At 38.9% G+C, this 19756-nt stretch overlaps 1 protein-coding gene across 2 annotated transcripts in view; it reads left to right on the top strand.

The window, feature by feature from the left end:
* The first annotated feature begins 129 nt into the window (after positions 1-129).
* DYRK1A (dual specificity tyrosine phosphorylation regulated kinase 1A) overlaps positions 130-19756 on the top strand; it is an 84581-nt gene continuing 64954 nt past the window's right edge. Inside the window, exon 1 of one of the 2 annotated variants that reach the window (XM_057428724.1) lies at positions 130-342. The gene's annotated coding sequence lies outside the window, so the exon portion shown is untranslated. Of the gene's footprint in view, positions 343-894; positions 1032-19756 lie in introns of those variants that run through there. The other variant, XM_057428723.1, reaches the window with a different exon arrangement.

The raw sequence follows: 19756 nt of genomic DNA, 5'->3' as shown, positions 1-19756 counted from the left end.
CCCCGTGATTGACAGTTGCCATGGAAACAGGCTCGCCCCGCCGCCATTTTGTCAGTTACCCTTTTTTTTTAAATTATTTTTAAAAAAAACCTCTTCCCGCCCGAACCCTGGGTTTATTTCTTTTTTTTTTTTTTTTTTCCCCTCCTTCCCTTCTCCTCCCCACCACCACCCCGACAGACGTTATCGCACGAGAAAACAAACAAAACACCCCAAGAAACAACCGTCCCCTGAGGGTCCGGCGGGGACGCGCGAGAAGTTCGTCCCGCGCGGGCGGGCGCGGACCGGCTAGAAGCAGCGGCGGCGGTTCCTTAACGGCAGCGGCGCGACGGCCTGGCAAAGCCGGTTCGTGAGGGAAGGAGGGAGGGGGAGAGGGAGGAGGAGCGGGAGGGGAGGGAGGAGGTAGAGGCTGGCAGGCGGGGGAGGGAGGGAAGGAGGGAGGGAGGGAGCGAGGAGTTCCCGGGGGCTCGGTACGGCGCTGCGCTTTCCCCCCACCCCTCCTCCTCCTCCTCCTCCCCCCGCTCGCTCGCCCGCCGCTGTCCCCGCGCTGCCTGGCCGGGCTCAGGCCGCCGCCGCCACCGCCGCCACCACCACCACCACCACCGCCGCCGACCCGAGGTGAGGCCGGGCCCTGCCGTTGCCGCCGCCGGGCGCTGCGCAGGTTTGGAACGCGCGCCATTTTGTGAGCGATAGAAAATCCAGCCCGGCCAGGAAGCGCCGCGGATCCGCCCGCCGGGCCGGGCCCCCCCTCCTCTTCGCCGCCCAGAGAGGGACGCGCGCAGTGGACAGACCCCACGGCCGGTGCCCCCCGCGCCTCGAGCGGCACCGGCACCGCCGCCAGCCGTGCGGGCCCGAGCGCGGCGGGGCGGCCGGACTGCGGAGCGCACAAGAGGGAGGCGCTGCCGCGCCGGGGCCCCTGGCCGAGGCTGGGAGAAGCGCTCTCTCCTCGCCCTACCCGCACCCGCCGCCCGAGGAAAGAGGCCTCGACTGGGAGAAGCCGGGCCGGAGCGCTGGGCCCGCAGCCCCCAGCACGGGTAAGTGAGAAGCCTTAGCCGGTGGCGGGGAGCTGCGCAGCGGGACGAGCTGGTGCCACCTCCCGGCCCGGCGCGGTCGAAGGGGGCGCAGCGCAGGGGGCAGCTGCGCTGCCATCTTAGAGAGAGGAGATGGGGAGAACGCCGGGGCCCGCCGAACGCCGGGCTGGCGCTGGCAGGGCCGGGACCCGCACCGGGCTTCGGGACTAGCCTTCTCCCCGCCCTCCCTCCCGCCGCCTCCTTCTAGGGCAGGCCGGACATGGCCGGGAAGCAGCGGCGGCGGAGGGCAGCGGTGGTGGCCGTCGGGGCCTCTGCGGCCCTTTTCCCCTCGGCGTCCGGGAGAGGCTGTCGCTGCCGGGTTGGAAAGCGGAGCGGCGAGGTGGGCCGCGGAACCGGCAATGGAGGAAGAGATCTCGCCTGGATCCTCTTGCTCTTATGCGCAACGCCCTGCGGTGGGCGGGTGCGAGGTCTCGCCCCGGTCTGGGAGCGGGAGGCGAGGAGGGCGTCAGGAGTTGAACCATCAGCTGAGCAGGCACCTGTTGTGGTGGAGGCTTTGGGTGCCCCTTTTTGCACCCATGTGAGGGACTGAGTGATAGGTGGAGAAGTTGCAGGCCGATGTAGAAGGAGTACCTGTGTGAGATGACTGTCATTCTGGCTGGGGGTGGGGCAGAGGAGGGAGAAGCAGTTGGGAAATAGGTGCAGGGACACAGAGGCACTTCTGTATTTTAATAGCGCGCTGCAGTCTTTTAGGAATTCAGCATTGTGTTGCTGAAGAAATTGGAGACCTCATCCAATACAGAGGGTGCTGCTTCTCTGGAGTGGCATTCCCCCCCCCCCATCAGAAAACGCAGTTAAATGTACTGTAATTTGAAATTTCGAAATCTGTGCAATTCTGAATCTCAGTCAGCTTTGAAGTTTTTCAGTTTAGTCTGTCCAAAGCCATGTAGGGGTTCTTTGATCATGTATCTAGATTGCTGCTGTTACTTAGTTCTCCTATTACTCCGCAGTCATCTGAGGAAATAAACATTCATTGTTCTTTAAGATTAACAAAGAATATCTGACTACAGAATAAATCAACAGGCGTGTTTTTGACAGCCTACTGTTTTAATCTGAATGAGAGTGTGCTGTAAACTTTTGCCAGTAGGTATATATAGTCACACTTGCATGGATATAGTGTTATAGTGGGATCTGGATAAGTACAACTTAACAACTTGTTTTATTATCATATTGGTATTTCATTCTTCATTCTAAGAAAAGGTGTGTGAAGCTGAAGAATACGTCGATGATACCTGGTGATAAAAAAGCAAACATTTTGTTCGTCATAGTATTCAATTACCTGCCTGTAACCAAGCAGAATTTAACTTACCTCTTTGGAATAGTCTGTAGCCCTAAAAAGTTGTGGTAAACTTGTTTGTCTTTTTGTCCACATCACCCTTCCCCCAACCTCAGTAGGTTGGATAATTTTGGAAAATTAATTATACTTTGTAGAATTAGAATACTAACACTGCAAATAACTCCCGAGTATGAGCTAGTATTTGCTAGCTATTATCTATATATATTTGGTGAACTTGGGGTGTGTGTGTGTGTGTGTGTGTGTGTGTATATAGACTACTTTCATAAGGTACACTTCATGGTTTTGCCTTATATTAATTATTTAGAACTAGAGTGTTCTTATTTGCAGTCCTAAGTAGAATATGTTTGAAGTGTTAAATTTTCATTTTCTCCTGTGAATTAAAAATTCTGTCAAAGTTTATGAAGCTCATTGAGTTTAATTCATGGTTTTTTAATATTCTTTGAGTAAAGCAAGTATATCTTGTTCAAAGTTGAATAGAGAGTATGGTCCTCTTAAGAAGAGAGAGCAGTTCCTTCTATAAAATTTTTGTGTAATCGTTTACATATGGCAATAGTTTAATATTGTTACCAGGTAGATAGGTAAGAAAGACAATTTGTTACATGAGCAGCAGTGTTACAGTTCCTGAATCAATACTTGGATGGATTTAGAACTTGTCATTGCAATCCCCTCCCCCATGTTGGACAGTGATGGAGAAGCTGCAACAAGGATAATTTTACCTAATAGCAGCCAAGAGTTCTCTATTTCAGTGTCAGTTTATGATAGTATTTTCTTACTTGTGTAAAATAATGAGCTAGTCATTGGGAATTTATCAATTTTTAAAGTATGTGGGTTTTGCATAGACTGGGAATTAACATGTGATGTCTATAAATGACTTCTAACAAGCTGGTTGATAGTTTAAACAAAGCAGCAAAATGTGACTGGTACTTAGTAAAAACAGTATGCCTTGTCTAAGCTTTTAAAGTTACATTTAATTAGGACATGTGTGAACACATATACCATATTTAAAAATATTAATTCTGATAGGGCCTTGCAAGGAAACGTGTGTGGGTTAACTGTGTTATTAGTCTTTGCCTTAATGGGCTTACTGTGATACTTTTGTCATTTCAGTTCAAATCAGTTGGTAAACATCTTAACATAGAGTGAAAAAGTCCCTTTTAGTTTATGCTAACATTTTTGAAACCCTACCACAGGGTCATATGGTGGTATGCAAGAAGTGTAGTTAAACATGTGAAAAAATGTACCTTTATTTACTATGATAGCATTTTACAGGTTAATCTGAACTTAAATGGCTGGTAAAGACTAGTACATACTCTTACCAAAGAAGCAGTTTTGTTGATATAATTAGATTATATTTTCAGCATTCTTCCAGAAAACTGTATTTTAGGTGTTTTTTGACTATCGGGCTGTAGGTTGAAAGTTGCTTTTACATCTTATATTTTGAGGAAGAATTAAAGACTTGGTATATGTTTAATTTTTCTATGGTAATTTTTAACTTTTTTTTGGAGAACTGTTCTCCAAAGTTAAGTAAAAAACTTTCTGGTACCTTTGTTTTATGGGAGCATGGGAGACTTGTATAACTTCTGAAATCCTTTTGTAAATAGATCTGTTGTTTTAGAATAGGATTATTTACAGAGAACTGCTGCTTTTGTCTTTATAACTGAGTACAATAGATTATTTGTTAAGTTTACAGTTTCACCTTTTTTTTTTTTTTTTGTAAGAGTTTGGTAAGAAACTTTTTTTTTTTTTTTAAATTTATGTAATAACTTTCTTACTCATCAGACTTTAAGAAGCCTAAAAGCCTTCATATGTTTATGCAGTGAGTCTTCTTTTTTCTCTAAGACTATTTGAAATAATACAGAAAAACCTTTCTGGGCAAACATGGCTTTCTTGTAAGCTTATGAGTGGAGAAAAAAAAATAAAATATTCTGAGAAGGGGAATACTCTCCGTTTCCTTCCTATTTTCTTTTTTCTTCCTTACCTCCATCGGTCCTTCAAGAGGAGAGTTATGGGAAGTGTAGTCTATTGATGGTTTAGAAGCACTGGAGAAACTTTCAATAATTAGAAACAATTGTTGTTCCCAGGAAGACAAATTCTGTATGTACAGTTACCTAATACTTTGTCTTCGATATGACACAATATACCAATAGAATTGCAGTGGCGTAAACATTAGGCCTGTGACAATTAATGTAACAGTTTGTAATAAATATTCTTTGGTTATGGTTTTTTCCTTATGGGGAAGGAAAGTAAAATTCTGCATTTGATTCTCTTTTATCCAAACATAACTGAAAAAATAACTGCTTTTACTAGTACAAGTGTATTTTATTATTTTAGAATAGGTCTCTAGTTCATACTTATCACAGCTTTATTTGGAGTTTAGCTCTGCTTCCCCTAATACTCATTTTATGTGAATCTTGTCCAGTACCTGTGGGTGCTTGATTATGGCTTACTTGTCTAGGAGCACAGATCTGAAAAGGAGCTCTTCTCTAACCAGAAAGCAGTGAGTGATGAGACAGGCTAAGTCCCATTGTCTTCATAAGGTTTCCTTTCACCTCCCTTGCTCCTCCCCCCTTTCCCTCCACAGTCTCTAAAGGATAGGTGAGTTTTTCTGCAGTTGAAAAGGTTGGAGATGGAGTGGCTCAGTATGAAAGGTACTGATGTAATCATATGCTGATTCATTCCGAAATGTCCTATCCGTATGATTTACAAGGAGAATACCCGTTGAAGAGCTAGGGAAACGTAGAAGATTGTTCCCAGTCAGCTCTGCTTATGTCCATACAGTGCAAATACTGTGGAGCCTCTGAAGTCTAGATAGTAGCTATTTCAGTTACCCTGTATGAAGACATAATCAGTTTAATTTCAGCTCTGAATATGTAATTTCTTAAAAGCAGTGAAAATGTTTCTGTAATTAAAATAACATAAGCTAGCACTTATTTGTAAACATGCTCCTTGCAAAGTTTCCAGGGTCTGGGTAGAACTAAAAAACAGAAAGTGAAACTGAGTAAATGAAAGTGAAATTAAGTCCATTAAGTGTCAGTTTTGTTCTAGCTGTGAGAAACCCAGCTCTCAATTTCTGTATTATATAACATTCTAAAACCTTAATTTTTTTTCTTTTGCACCAGGGGCAAATAAAAATAGACTCTGTTTTGAGTCAGTTAAAGGAATAGTTAATAATATGTTCATACATGTGTTGAAAGGTTTCCTCTTTTTAATATCTATTTGGATGATGAAATTGGAGAGGAGTGGAAATGTACAAATTTCCATTAATTTCTAATGGCAGAGTTACTCTTTTCAAAATGTAATAGAAAAAATTTTGACTGAATTTTGAGTTCCTGAAAATAATCAGACTAGTAAAATAGCTAGCATCACAATCGTAGTTAAAGGCGTTTTAATGATTAAGTCAAACTTGTTAGTGAAAATTTAAATCCTTGTTTCCCAAAACCTTCTGTTCGCTGGATTTTGGCTTCCTGGCTTCAAACGCTGGTAGTTGCATTTTTGTTCACTGAAAATCCTGTTTGCCTGTATGTTCAAGTCTTAATTTGTGTTCTTGTGAACTATGAAAATTACTAATGACTTCTCATTTACTTTGCCAGTGGACCTGTCACTGAGGAGCAAATTGGAGCATAGCTTTCCACTTCCTCTGTAGGGGAAGTAGTTCTGTGTCCATGCTATCAGTTTACTGTTCTACTGAAGAAAGGGGTTAAAAGAGGAATAAAAATATTGTCTGGTAGGGAAGCTAATGTGTACTTACTTAGTTCTACATTTTCCTGAAAAATTAATTTCCTTACACTCATCTCTGTTTGATCTGTCCAGTTGTAAGTACCTACAGCTTTTTTCTTACTTACACAGCATATGTTCTTGGGTTTTAAATACAGTTTTAACAGGACTTAAACCATGAAATACATATGGGGTATGTGTGTAGTAACAGACAAGTCAGTTTCTAATACAGTCTTGCAAAAGCTTATTGATACTGGAAGCTCAGTAACTTTCCTGGATCGTGTCTAATTCTGGCTTCTTTGTTGTTACTCTTTCTAACTTAGGGATAAATAGGTACTGATTTAATGGGTTGACAAGAACTGTAAGTTAGTGTTTGAAATACCTTGATGTCTTTGTTAATAAGAAGTGGTTGTTGTGTGAAGATCCTGGCAGTTTCCCTTTGCTTCCCAGTAGAATTTAGCTCATAAATACTACAAATACTCAGTCATAGTTGTGGAATAATGCAAGTTAATGTACATTTTCACCATGATCAGATGTTCACAAGCTTAGAGTTCTGTGTTCTTGTATTTAAGGTGGCTTTCCTTTCAATGTCATAGTGTGCTTGCAGAAGTGTAGAATTTTACGGCAGGCCCTTGTACAGGAAAATGAGCGTTACTGCAAATGCTGAACATGTATGTGATTGTACATACCTGTCTGTGTCTTCCCACTGAGAGCAGATGTTTCCTAAAGTGAAGTTCTGTATATGTTAAGGCTACAAACTGACATTATGCTTTTCCCTGAAATCAGAAGTACTAGCAGGAACAGTTCTGGGGAAAGGTCAGTTAACTACAGCTTCATTTTGAATGACCCTTCTATCTTCTCAAACTTTTTTTGACAGTTTTATTGTTTTTTAATACAGATGGCATTTTACAAGCTTAGTTCCTAAGTGAATTAATGTTTTCCATGAACTATGTCTACTACAGACAGCATCATAAATGATTAATTTATGTTGAAAGCTTAGAGGAAAGAGTATATATGATATTGAGTTATAAACTATAGTTGAAGTTTTTGTTATAAGGGTATACCTAAAAATTGCTTGGTTTTGCATTGTTGTGCTACTTAGAGGAGTACATCCTTACCCAGGATCTGATATCCATTTTGATTTGTACTGTGCAACATGAAGGAAGTATTATTTCTTTCTCCATTTAATCAGTATTTCATGACTTTGAGGTGCATACCCATTCAGTCTCGGTGTTCTCTTATGTAGCATTTTTGTTCCAGCATTGTGTAAATGCGTATGTGTTTGTGGTTTGTTTTTCCTTTTGGTAAATAAAAAGGGTTGTGAGTCTGTGTAAGTCTGTTGTACAAAATCTTAATGATAGAAGGTCTAAGAACTAATAATACCCAGGCATGAATGGAAGTCATTAATGACATCTGATGTGATCCTTAGAAGAGGGTTATCTTCTGTCTTTGTAGGATTTGTGTGGGGATGTTTTCACCTATTTTACAAAGTGTGCGATCATGATTTGCACTTCACAGTGTCCATATGAGTCTACTTTCAGGCTTTTTACCCATCGAAACATTCATTTACGTATCTCTATGGAGTTAAATTAACTTAGAGTCATGTTCACAGCATGGACGTTTTAAAACTTTATGAGCTTAGTTTTGAAACCTTGAGAAATCCAGCTGCACATGTGGCAACAGATTGTTGGAGTACAAGTACTTGGCTGCCTTACCTTAGTGGTTAATGATAACACTGACAACTTTTGTTGTCATTCTTAAATCAAGATTGGCTTTGCTTCAGGTGATGTGGACTAGAAACCTATGTAATAGTTTTCTCATGTAAGAAACCATTAGAATTTGAGACAATTTTTAAATGCGTATTTGAAGGAATACCTAGTGTCCCTTTACTTAATTTGCATACTGCTAGGCAATTGCAGTAAACCAAAATACAAGTTTTTGCTAAAATATTTCTGTTTAACTTGTTACAAAAGTTAATAAAGCAAGAAAAACATGTTGGCCAAGTTATGAGTCTTATCTTAGGGTTCTCTGTTTTAAATTACAGATTAACTCCCCATTTTTTTTCTCATAATATGAAGAAATAATTGTAGGCATACATACAGTAGGTATATCATTCTGGTTTTCTGCTATAGATGTTCTTAACCAGCATCCAGTTATTTCAGGAAAGGAGAAAACAGGTTCTACTTAGAGTACACAAAGTTCAAGTGTCATGTTTTGAAATCATTCTCTCTTCTGCACAATTTATAAAAATGTTCCTCAAAGTGAACAAAGATGTTTTAAAATATGTTTGTTTCCTTTTAGCTACTGTTTGTAATGGAAGTGGAATATAAAAGTAAAATGCATGTATTGATACACAGGGACATTCAGCTCAGTGTTTTGTATGTGAAGGAATGTACCTATGTGACAAACTTGACATTTTGAAGAGATCTTCTGAAGCTCTGCCAGTATATGCATGTGGTGCTTTGCATTTGGAAATGTTAGAGATCATCAGTGACCTAGGATGTCTGTATCCATGATCTGTGTGTGTATAGACTATCAGTGTTTGTGGGGTGTGGGGCTTTTATTTAATAACCCCTCTCAAAAAAAATCTCAGTAAGCTTTCTAAAAGCTTATTAAAAGAAAACCTCAGGACGAAGGAAACAACAAATTGGAGTAGTTCATGTCATTAAATATTTTCCTCGTACTGGGAAGTTCATGAGTTTATGGTAGGTTTACATTCTGAAACAGAAGTTTTTTTTTTTCTTTTTTTTTTTTTAATCCCATTCTGTCCAGTGTAATAATTTATAGAGCTTAAAAACTGTTGTGGGATTTTTATTTTTTGTTTGCATCAGGGACATGTCCTGAGTGAGATCAGTAAATAATTCTTTTGTGTGTGAAAAAGATTTCCTTGGCCTTAGTTTATGTTTGATGCCCTTTAGTGTGTATTTCCAAGGTCTGTAATGAGAGAGAAGGGGCTTCATTGACCTTCCCAATGTCATTCATCATTTTCTGTATCTTTTTCACAATTTTTTTTTTTTTTTTTTTTTATGTCGAAGTATCATCTTAGGTCTACATAGTGCTTACATAGATAAACAAGTATTTTACCATACTGTTGGCCTCAGTTTTTTTTTTAAGATTTAAGTCTTATAGTTCCTACCTATGTTTATTGAAACATGAGAATATGTAATTAGTTCTATCCCAAGTTTTCAATATGAAATAAAGAATTTAATTTTTAGACTTTCATATTTGAAAATTTTTCCCTTGGTATTTTCTGATACAGGATTCTTTATATGCTTTCATTCTCTTGACTACTGGTACTTTGTTTACAAAAAAAAAATCTTAATTTGAATCTTTGTATGTAAAGCAAAGTTTTGTTTGCATCAAACAAAATAACTTGAGATCTGTGGTTTGAGGGGAGGCTGCAGCTCAGGGTATGTTTTTAGGAAGCGTACAGTGGTCCCAAAATACAATTTCTAGGTTATGTGTTAGTCATTATGTATATTCTGAAACCAGTGAGCTTGAAATTTGACAGTGCCATCTTATTTACATATCTGAGGAAACAGGTATGCTTTATATTCCATGTATTTAAGTATGGTCGTTCCTCTTACATTTTAATCTTGAGAACCTCTGTAGGGTTGCATTTGACCTTATTAGTTATTTCCAAAAAAATTCACTTAGTTAAGCACTCAAACACTGACAAAACCAGGAAAACTCTCTTGCTTTTGGTGGTCTGATGTACCTAAAAAAAATTGATTATATTTACAAGTTGTTAATAATTGCACACTGTCCAGACCTTGCACTTAGTCTCAGGTTTGTAACTTTCTCACAGGCTTGTGTGCAAAGGTTTAACGTTTTAGTATCTGAATATAGCAACTGCTAAGAGATTCTTTGATTCTTTTAGCATTGTGTGAAAATATTTTTCAATTATTAAGATCTAATGTACAGAAAAAACCTCCACCAAATCTATTGGCAGCCTAAGCTAAGGCACTGAATTGCTGGGTTTTGGGGTGAGGAGAGGAGTTCTGGTGATTTTAGACATTTTGTATAGCGCTTAATGTCATGTTGCTTTCCATACATGCAGCAGTTTTTGCTTTGCTAACAGGAGACAAATAGATGTTACTAAACTGCTTTTTAAAGGGGAATGAAAGTAAAAAATGCAAAGTGACTTGCCCAAAGTTAGGCAATGACGCAATGGACAGAGCTGAGGTTAAGGGTTTAGGGTGTCTTGCGTCTTAATAGAGGATGCTGTGTATTTCTAGTTGCATTTGAGTTTATATTCTGAGTGCTTTGTAACACAGAGAAGCAAGAAGCAGTCTCTTCAGGTTGGAGAGTGACTCAGCATATCCAGATAGAGCTCTGTTCAAGGAACTTAAGATTTTTTTTGAAATTTGGGGCATTTAGAGTTCAAACTCATTTTTCCAAAAGGGGATTTGCTTGTCTAAAAAAAACATAAAGAACTATTTTTTTATTTTCTTTTCTTGCAATCTCTTTTCCCTTTTGATACACATACTTCAATTTTGGAAAGAACTAATGGAGTATTTCAGTAATTAGTATCATTTATGGTATAGCTGGTATTAACTGTATAGCTTTGTTTTCCATGTCCTGTCCTGATATACATGATAAACATCTGTTCAGTGAATAAAATAACATTTGACTGTGCAAGTAAAGATTATGTTGCAAAACACAAACATTTATCAGGCCTGCCATAACATTTCTTACCACGGTCTCTGATTCTGTGACATCTATAAAACTTTTTCACAGAGGAGAAAGAGGCATATATGGTATTTGCCTGGCTTGTATGATTGAAACATCTCCATCTTACTAGTACAGAAGGTCCCATCTCTTCTACCTGATCTTTTAGGACTGAGTTCTCAGTCTTACGGCTCACTTGAGAGTGAATAGTTTCAGGAGCAGTGGGTCAACTGTGTAAGTATACACCAAGTGTGTAAACCACACTTTTGCATGCTTGGGTATGGTTGGCTTTCATGAAGGAAAATTTGCTAAATGTCTGAAATACTGTCTTCCACAATAATAATTTCTGTTCTAGTTTCAGCTGACCAAATTTGTTACTGAGTCTTGAGACATTGCTTGGTAGTAGTGGTAGTGAAGGGATACAAACTAACAAAAGCTGATGAGTAAAGATTGAAATTATTGGTCTTCTGCTACTACTATACCTTCTTGGGGAAAATTTGAGAAGACTTCATTATCTCTATGATAAGTCTTCATTATCATCATCTTCTTTGAGACGACTTCATTATCTCTTTTTCACTAGAAGATAATTCCATCTTCTAATTTATGATAAGACCATAGGCTTATACAGAATTTCAGTGCTGAGAATGGTGAAGGGCAACACAGCAAAGAACAGTATACAGGCAGAAAAACATAAGCAACATAGATTTTCTACCCCCTTTTCCTTCTACTCTAAACCATTTTCTCCTTCTACCCAGCGAAGACTATGTATGTTTCTCTGAGTGTAGTGAAAATTACCTTGCTCTCCCCAAAACTGTACCTATGCCAAATTTGAAATAATTGATTAAAAAAAGAAGCAAAAAGATGAAAAGCAACAACTCTTTTTTACCTCATCTGTGAGGGGTGTGTGATATGCACAAGATTTAATCTGATGATGTTGTACGTGTTTGGTTTACAGTTTAAGTATTAGTAAACTGACATGAAGTTAATACTGCAAGATGTAGAGCCACTGAAGCACTTAGAGGGAAATTGTTGAGAGAGTCATTCTAAGGCGAAGTGTGCAACAATGAATTCCTTGAAGGCAGTCACCACTTAAGCAGCTCTCCTCTCCAGATTCTGGCTACTTGTTCCCACCTGCATTGTGTTGGCACAGCTGTTTGTAAGACCAACCAATGAATCAGACTTGGAAACTGAGTTGGCTGAAATATATAATTTTATATATATAACATTTGGATGTGTGTGGGGGTGGAGAATCAGGTTACTTTTCAGTCAGATTGGTTCCCAGACCTGGTACACTGTGCTGCTGCTCAGACATTTGACAAGATAATGGAATGAGTTGTGTGGGTGGACAGGAACTAGGGTTCCTCCTAGAAGAGGCAGGGGTTGGTTAACTGGCTCTGATAGCACTGTTACTTAATGGAGAACATCATTTTGAGGAATTTTTGCCAGCCCTCCTGTAGTAAATCACTCACCAATCTGTCTGTCTGTCCCTGCCCCCCTCCTTGTCTGCTTCTCTGACTTTTGCTTGCTATTTCAAACTTCCGTGCACATTCCTTCTCTAATATTCCCACTCTGATGCTGTCCTGCTTACATGCACTCTTTAACATGTGCTACCAGTCTTATTTGGTAAGTTCTCTCTTCCAACTCTCCTGCTCGCTTTGTAGCTGTCCTGCTTTATAATTTTCCGCCTTACTCCTGATGCATGTGTTTTCTTGCATTCTTTTCACTTGTGCTCTTCTTCTAGTTCTTCCTCGCTTTCACTTGGCTCTTTTTTACAATTTTTGAACTTTTGTTCATGCCCTTTTCTCTCTCATCCTTTCTAGTGCTTGGTCTCTCAAGCACCTCTCTTTTTGTTACTTGCGCAGTCTCTGTCTCTTGTTTGCTTAGTGTTTTCTCCTGCTTGTTCTTTCTCACTTGTTCTTACTTTCTTTCCCTCCCCTGTAAGAACAGTGCTTTTGAGGGAGAAAACCCCCAAAATTTTAAAGATTAAAACCTCTTAAGAAACACTAAAGTTTTAATTTTCTGTTTGTTCCTTGCCGCAAACATTACCACAAGACAATACAAAATACAGATACCTCCTCAATTTCACACACTTCTGATTTTTTTACTTGAATTTTGTATTGTCTGAAGATATATATGTGCACACAAAATATGTATTGTCCCTGTTTGGACAAAGTGAAAGTTGAATTGAAGTTTCTAAAGTTAGTGCTCTAATAAAAGGTATTTTTCAGCTGTCTTTATAAGATGTGAACATACCTTATTGATACCAGAAGCAAAATTGCAGAGTGAAGATGCTTTAGTTTTCTTGTTCCTGCTATACGAAGGAGACATATGAAAAAACATTTCTCTTGATAGCCTGGTTTTAACATAACTACCAGCTGGACCGGTTATGTTAAAAACCAAAGAAACAAGCATCTCTTCTGGAAATTCCATGCTTGCTTGTTCTCTTAAATAAGTGACCAGTGCTGCTGGGATTATTCTGTTGTTTCACTTTCATGTATCTAATGTTTTTATTAAAGTTACTTAAATTTTATTGATAACTATTTACCTGTTAGGTGGAAAAGTAGACAGGAATGTTGATTCCTTAATATCTGAATCCATCCATATATTAATGTCCATATTTTAATAATCTGAAATTACTTCAAAAAAAACATGGACGATTGGACAATACATTTACTCTATAAAGTGTGTGTATGGGGAAAGTAAGGGAATTTTTCTGTCTACCTCCTTTGCTTCTCTTGGGTGAACTGAAGGCGGGAGCACCGTAAGTGCCTCTCAGGGCATCGTTTCTCCATGCATTCTTATTCGCATTCTTACTTTTGCATTCTTATATGGGAGTGCTCGTAAATGTGTCACTCTCTGAGTTTGAAGATTTTTGTTTCATTAGGCCCCCTGCTCTAGGTGAGGTTATCAGGCAGCCTGCTATCAGGATGTACACGCTAATAGGGCAAACACTTACAATACTTGTCTTTGAAAATGTTCTGTTGGTTCCTTCTTGGTTAGTAAATAAGAGTAAATAAGAGTATTAGTCATAAATGCTGTATCTCTTCAGTGGCTTATGGCTTCTCTTGTTATGTTTTGTTTTAATTGGTTTTGTTTTTAAAGTCCCATCCATCTTCCCTTCTGCTTTGAGTGCCACTCCAGTCTACTCTGCAGTTAACTTTGTTCATAATGCTTGGTTTTTTTCATGGCTAAAGACCTTTGTCTTGTGACAAACAACACAGCATTACTCAGTATCTAGGAGTAGTAGAGGTTCCTTAGTCGAATAGTGGTGCAACTACTTTGATGTTTAGTGCCGGTTTTTCCCCCCTTCCCATACCCTTCTTCAGCAACCCATTGTATTTTTCATAAAGTCTTGTTTCTCTTTTTCCCTAACTTGCTTTGAGTTGACTATTTGGCATTTCAGAACTTCCCACTTTGTCTGTCTTTGTTGCCCTTCAGGATGCCATCCATCTCCTTGACCCCTTCATGAAAGAGAGGAAGACTGCTCAGTGTTTTCAAGCACTGTCTGTGGCAGATATCTGTATAGGTTAGCATGTCTCTTGCTCTTTGCTAAACACAAAATCATACAATGAAGTATGCCTTTAATTCCTGTAAATCCAGTATGAAGCTAACTTGAAATATTTTGAATAAAAATCTCTCCGAGCAAAAAAGATCAGGCCTTGGCTGCAAATCTGTGTGAGGATCCATGTTTCCTCAGATAGCTTCAGTGTAGCACTACTGAACTCCATAGAGATCTCTTTCTCTTAGCTCTGAAGCTATTAAGTCTCCTTTCTGTTCAGTTCAAGTGAAGTCTCAAATTAGCAGTGTGGAGTTCTGGCTTATTTCCAAAGGTGGTGGTTTATATTTTTATCAAAAAAAGGGGGGTGCGATAGGGGGAAGAGGGCAGTTCCAGTTTTGAAGGCATTAAATGTGGCTTTAACTTAAGTTGGAAAAGAATATTTCAGGATAGTATATGGTGTTAATGATTTGAGGGAGTTCTCTGTTGTGACTGTCTTGATGACTACATTGTCATGATCAGAGTTTTCTTTTTGCTGTGCACTGGACACGGGTCACATGAAGGACTATAGAGATGAGTCTTGTTAGGCTGCAGTTGGTCCATTTGTTGCACCTGGCATGAGCTTTGAATCTTCCTTTTCTTATCCCTTTTGCTATGCCCCTGTGATTTCATATGTTGCTATAATATTTCAGATGCATCTGAAAAAACTGCATTTTTCCTAAGGATACCTGTGCTGGCTTCATCCTCAAGAGTCTGTCAGATCATGCTGATGACCTTCTTGTTGAGCTCTTTCACAAATTAGGAAACAGCAGGTCTGTATAGAAAGCTATGTTTTTTTCTAGCAAGCTTTGTTAAAAAGCACAGCACATCATTACATGAAATGCACCAGTTCAGTAACATTAGTAGAAAATTAAAGAAGAAGATCTGCTGGAAAAGTGGCTTTGTTTTGGAATCTTTCCATCTAGTGAGCTATTCTCGGTAGTTTGCAAGGACTTCAGTGGGACAAGAAAGATTTTTTTGCTTTATTATTTCCTGGATACCTCAGATGTGATCTTGAGTACTGTTTGGAGCTCTGTAAGGTCAGGATTTAAAAGCCTTTTTATTTATTTATTTTTTATTTGTTTTTAATTTGTCCTCATTTCCTTCCTGCTACCTCTTCTTAAAATTATTTTAGGAATATTTATTAGGAAAAAAAAATGCTACAGGAAACCAGACTCTCTTGGTCAGAACCCTAACAACTTCTGATGCTGGCAGAGGTACTGTTAAATAATCAGAAAGTTGCATAATCTTGTCATGTCCTAGAATTACTGAAATAGATAATTTTGTCAAAGTTTTAGAGCAGTGTCTGCTTCCTGAACAAAAGACAGATAACTTGGAGAGCATTAGATGGATCAGTTTATACCCAGTATTTCATTGCTGGAATTGATGAAGTTTATATACATTGTCCCAAAGCGTCTTTTTTTTTCTGTTTGGCATCCTAAAAGTCTAGGTAGTCAAAATTAATCTGAAGGGCTCGCTGTGAGAGAGAATTTTCCAGGGCTTTTATCTTGATGAGAGATTTCTTTTAGACTTTCTTCTTATGACTGCCGTCAGAGAATGTTCAGAAATGAATTCCATACATCTCCATAGTGATTGTACTCAAAAAGGTATTCAAATCAACATTATCCCAAGTTGACAGACTAAGCCTGAACTACACATTCAGTGCCATAATATAATACAGTTTAAAAAAAAAAAAAGACCCAAGTTCTTTGCAACATTTAAACCTTTAGAACGTACAAAAAAAAAAAAAAAACCAAAAGCCTATTTGCCTATTTATTCAGATAATTTATCATCATCTGTGTGTATGAGAAAACCAGTAAGCAAACCTGAAAAAAGTTGGTTTTCTTTGGGATCAATTAGCTAGAGCAGTGAAGACTGCGAAGAGGATGAATGTGGGCAGAACAGAACCTTCTCCAATACCTCTCCTTTTTTTTCCACTCCTTTGGTAGCAGCAAATTATTAGATTGGCTTAGCAATCATGTGCTACTTCATCCTTAGCCTTAACTTTCTATTTATTTTGTGTGAGGGAAAGCAAAGTCACATTTGTAGTGGGCTAAAGAGGTGTGTATGTGTAGGTGGGTTATGTATGTGGTCAGTTCCTGAGGATAAGCTGACAAAAGGTAACTTGTTATAAACGTGAGTGTGAATTGAACTCTTAGCTATCAAACTCAGATTGAGTTACCATGTGGCAGGGTATCTGCAACCTCTTATTAGATTCATAAAATTTTTTCCACACCAGAAAGTCGTCGTCTTCTGTGTTGATAAGCCAAGAGGTAATACAGGGTTCATGGTAATGGACAATCTATTCCACTTCATGAAAGTGTGTCATGGTTTCTTCATCTGTGAATGCTTTTGTGGGATATTCCATACATTGATGAAGGCTTGATGAGGAATTACTGGATGAAATTCCAAAAAACTTTTGTAGAAGCTCATATTAGAATATAACAAGTACATTCTGGGTTTAGTGGTGTGGGTTTTTTGTTTCCTTTTAGAACAAGTATTAGAGAGTCTCAAATGAGCTACCTGTAGCAGTAGTTTGTAAGGGTACAGAGCTGCCATGAATGATGAAAACTCTATTCAGTGTGGTAATGAATGTACCCCAGTAAAGCTTTCATTGGTTGATGTATACCCACTGTCTGTACTGGCTCGTCTACCTGTGTGTGCATGCATCCACACGTGTACCTGACTTAAGCAGGGTTTTGAATTCTTCTTAATGGATTATAATACCATTTAAAACTCAGCAAAATTTTGCAGCCTACTACCTCTGTGGTAGTATCTTGGTATATACCAGGATTTGCTTTAATATTATGCTTAACAGTAGGGATGGAGGCAAACAAAATAGGAAAACAAGACCTCAGATTTTTAAATCTGTAAAAGAAGGTATTTTGACTTCATCACTAGATTATATGAATATTTACTTAAGTTTGTTAATTTATCTCATTCTTCAGAGTTTTCTAGGTCAGTGTTTCCTTAACTGGGGATAAGGCCGTGGTAAACGAACTACAGGTGGAACTTAAGCCCATGTTGAATTATGTTAAATTAAAAAATACTATGTTGGGATGATTTATATTTTGTTAAATGTTTTTGGAGCTGACAGTAATCTACATTCTGAGAACTGTTAGGGCTGTAGTTCCGGAGTGAATGATGTGAGGAAAATGTGGAATCTCTCTTTATTCATGTATTTACTGTATTGAAGAAGAGGAAAACCCATTTGTGCATTTTTTGTTGTTGTTGATCTACTTTGAAGACTTTACCATAGTTTTAGAGTGCCTTGTGATGTTACATGCATTCGAGACTACCTCATGAGCATGATACAAAAATTACAGTAGTTTCCGGCTTCAGAGGTTTGCAAGACCAAGAGGGATTAAGGTGGGGCTGCAGATGGACTTGTAGCCTTCATCATTGCAACCCCTGCCTACTCTGGTGCCTGGACAGTGCAGGGGAATATGACATGGCTGTTTGACAGCAGCCTGCATTGGATCACAAGAGGCTGTGTCTGTCTACATTCTCCCTTGATAAAGCATACTTGCAAATTCTCTTTGTTGGCATTTTTGCTTTACTTTTCCATGTTGGGCCATCTTAAGAAGCTAAGCAAAACCAACTAACTATGTAAGTAAAGGTAAAAAAAAACTTTGCTGCTAATTTAGCTACCTAAACTGTTTCATCATGAGATGGAAAAGCGCCAGGAAGATGAGCTTTGTCTGTGACTTGCTCTTTTCTTATTAGTAGTAACCTGGAGTGTGATCAGCTTGTGAAGGAGTATACTTGGTTGGAAGTTATGTTGTGTGGCATAAACTGAGCCAGCATCTTTTTGCACAAAAAGGCCTGTTAAACTTTTTGATCCAGCTTTAAGTTTTTCTTCCATTTGCCGAGCCAGGTCAGTTCCCTAAACTGGCAGGAGATGAACCTGATGAAGATGTGAATAGTTTTTAATTAGGTCATGGAGTTTACTGTATATTCAGTGGGAACACTAAAGTTTCCAAGGAAGGGGGCACAGCTGTGGACCTGAGAGTTGGGAAGGACGGAAGGGGACTGCTGCCTTTCTTGACAGTTTAGTGTGCTCCTTAGATGGCAAGAATCTGAAACCACATGTTCAGTTCCAATGAGAATAACTAGATCCCTGGCTTCTCAGGTGTTTTGGCAATTGTCCTCGAGTCCCATGTAATGTGTGTACTATCATACAAAAAAGAACCAAAGAACCATGGGACAGGGGGAGAAAAGGAAGCATGACTCTCCAATTCAGTGATGAGTGTGCTTACCTTCAGGGAAGAGGAAGAAGAAACTTGCTGGGATTTAATCAATGCTTACACATTTTCCAGGCTCCTGGATAATGGTTTATTTTCTCAGTGGAAGAATATGATATGAATTATGGCAATACAGCACACCCACCAAGGTAGGAATGATATGTGGAAAAAGTGTAAAGGAGTAGAGATGGAACAGAGAACAAATTGTATCAGTGGGACTATATTCTACTCATTCTCCAGTTATTTAAGGGGCTTTAACCAATTTTTTAATAATGAAATTAAATTAATTTTCTGAAGGACTTAATCTGAGAAATTGTGTCTTCATGTTTGTTAATTCGTATGTTGAAGTACAAATACTTTGCAACACTTACTGAAATGTATTTGAGTGTATGTAGTAGTCAACCTGAGCTTCAATTAGGACTTAAAGCGTATTGTGAAAGTCTCTCTATGTATAACTGGGCTGGAACATTGAGAACTGAATTGTAAGGATGCTGGATTTTACTGTGGTGGAGTCTTTTTTTTGTTCATTTTGCTTCCTAACATCAGAGAAGTTTGTAGTTGGCGGGCCTGATTAAATTTATTTCTTCAAATTTATTTATGTAGACTGTTATGACAGACACTATATATAGAAAAGCCTGTAAACATTTCACTTGTGTTCTTGAAGTAGAGGTAGGGTCTATTACTGTTGATATTAAACCAGATGTTAGCTGTGGTCTTCAAGGTGCTCTGTGTCAGTTTAGCAAGAACTGTCAGAAATACTTTGGCTATCTTGCTCTTTACTTCTCTTATACTGTATTCTTAGCCTGTACAGCAAGCCTTATTATAGATAGCTGAAGTTTGTGAGCTGTCTGGTTTTGTCTTTCTGTGGACAAACACAGTCTGTTTAGATAGTGGGCTTTTTAGGCAAGGATCACTATTTTGTTGTGTCCCATAGTGCTTAATACAATGATTTTCTCCGTCTATGAGCAGAATGCTCTGTTTATTGCCCCAGCACAGTCTGAGAGCATGGCTACCTTACTTCCAGTTATCAGTAAGTATTTGGACTTCTGGCCCTAACCTAGGAACTGTGAGTTTCAAAGGTCCGGAATATCAAAGACTACACAAAAATGCAAATACAGTTTTTCTGTGATCAAGTAGTGTTATGCAGAATATAAATGTGTCAGCTGTATGCAAGTGCTAAAAAAAACAATTAGGTTCTTATTTACTGTGT

Source organism: Pezoporus wallicus, unplaced genomic scaffold, assembly GCF_028554395.1.
Source record: "Pezoporus wallicus isolate ANWC-B61680 ecotype Strahan unplaced genomic scaffold, APGP_CSIRO_Pwel_v1 contig_8746, whole genome shotgun sequence".
Lineage (NCBI taxonomy): Eukaryota > Metazoa > Chordata > Aves > Psittaciformes > Psittacidae > Pezoporus > Pezoporus wallicus.
The sequence above is the reverse complement of the archived record's forward strand: the minus strand, read 5'-3'. Positions and strand labels throughout refer to the sequence as shown.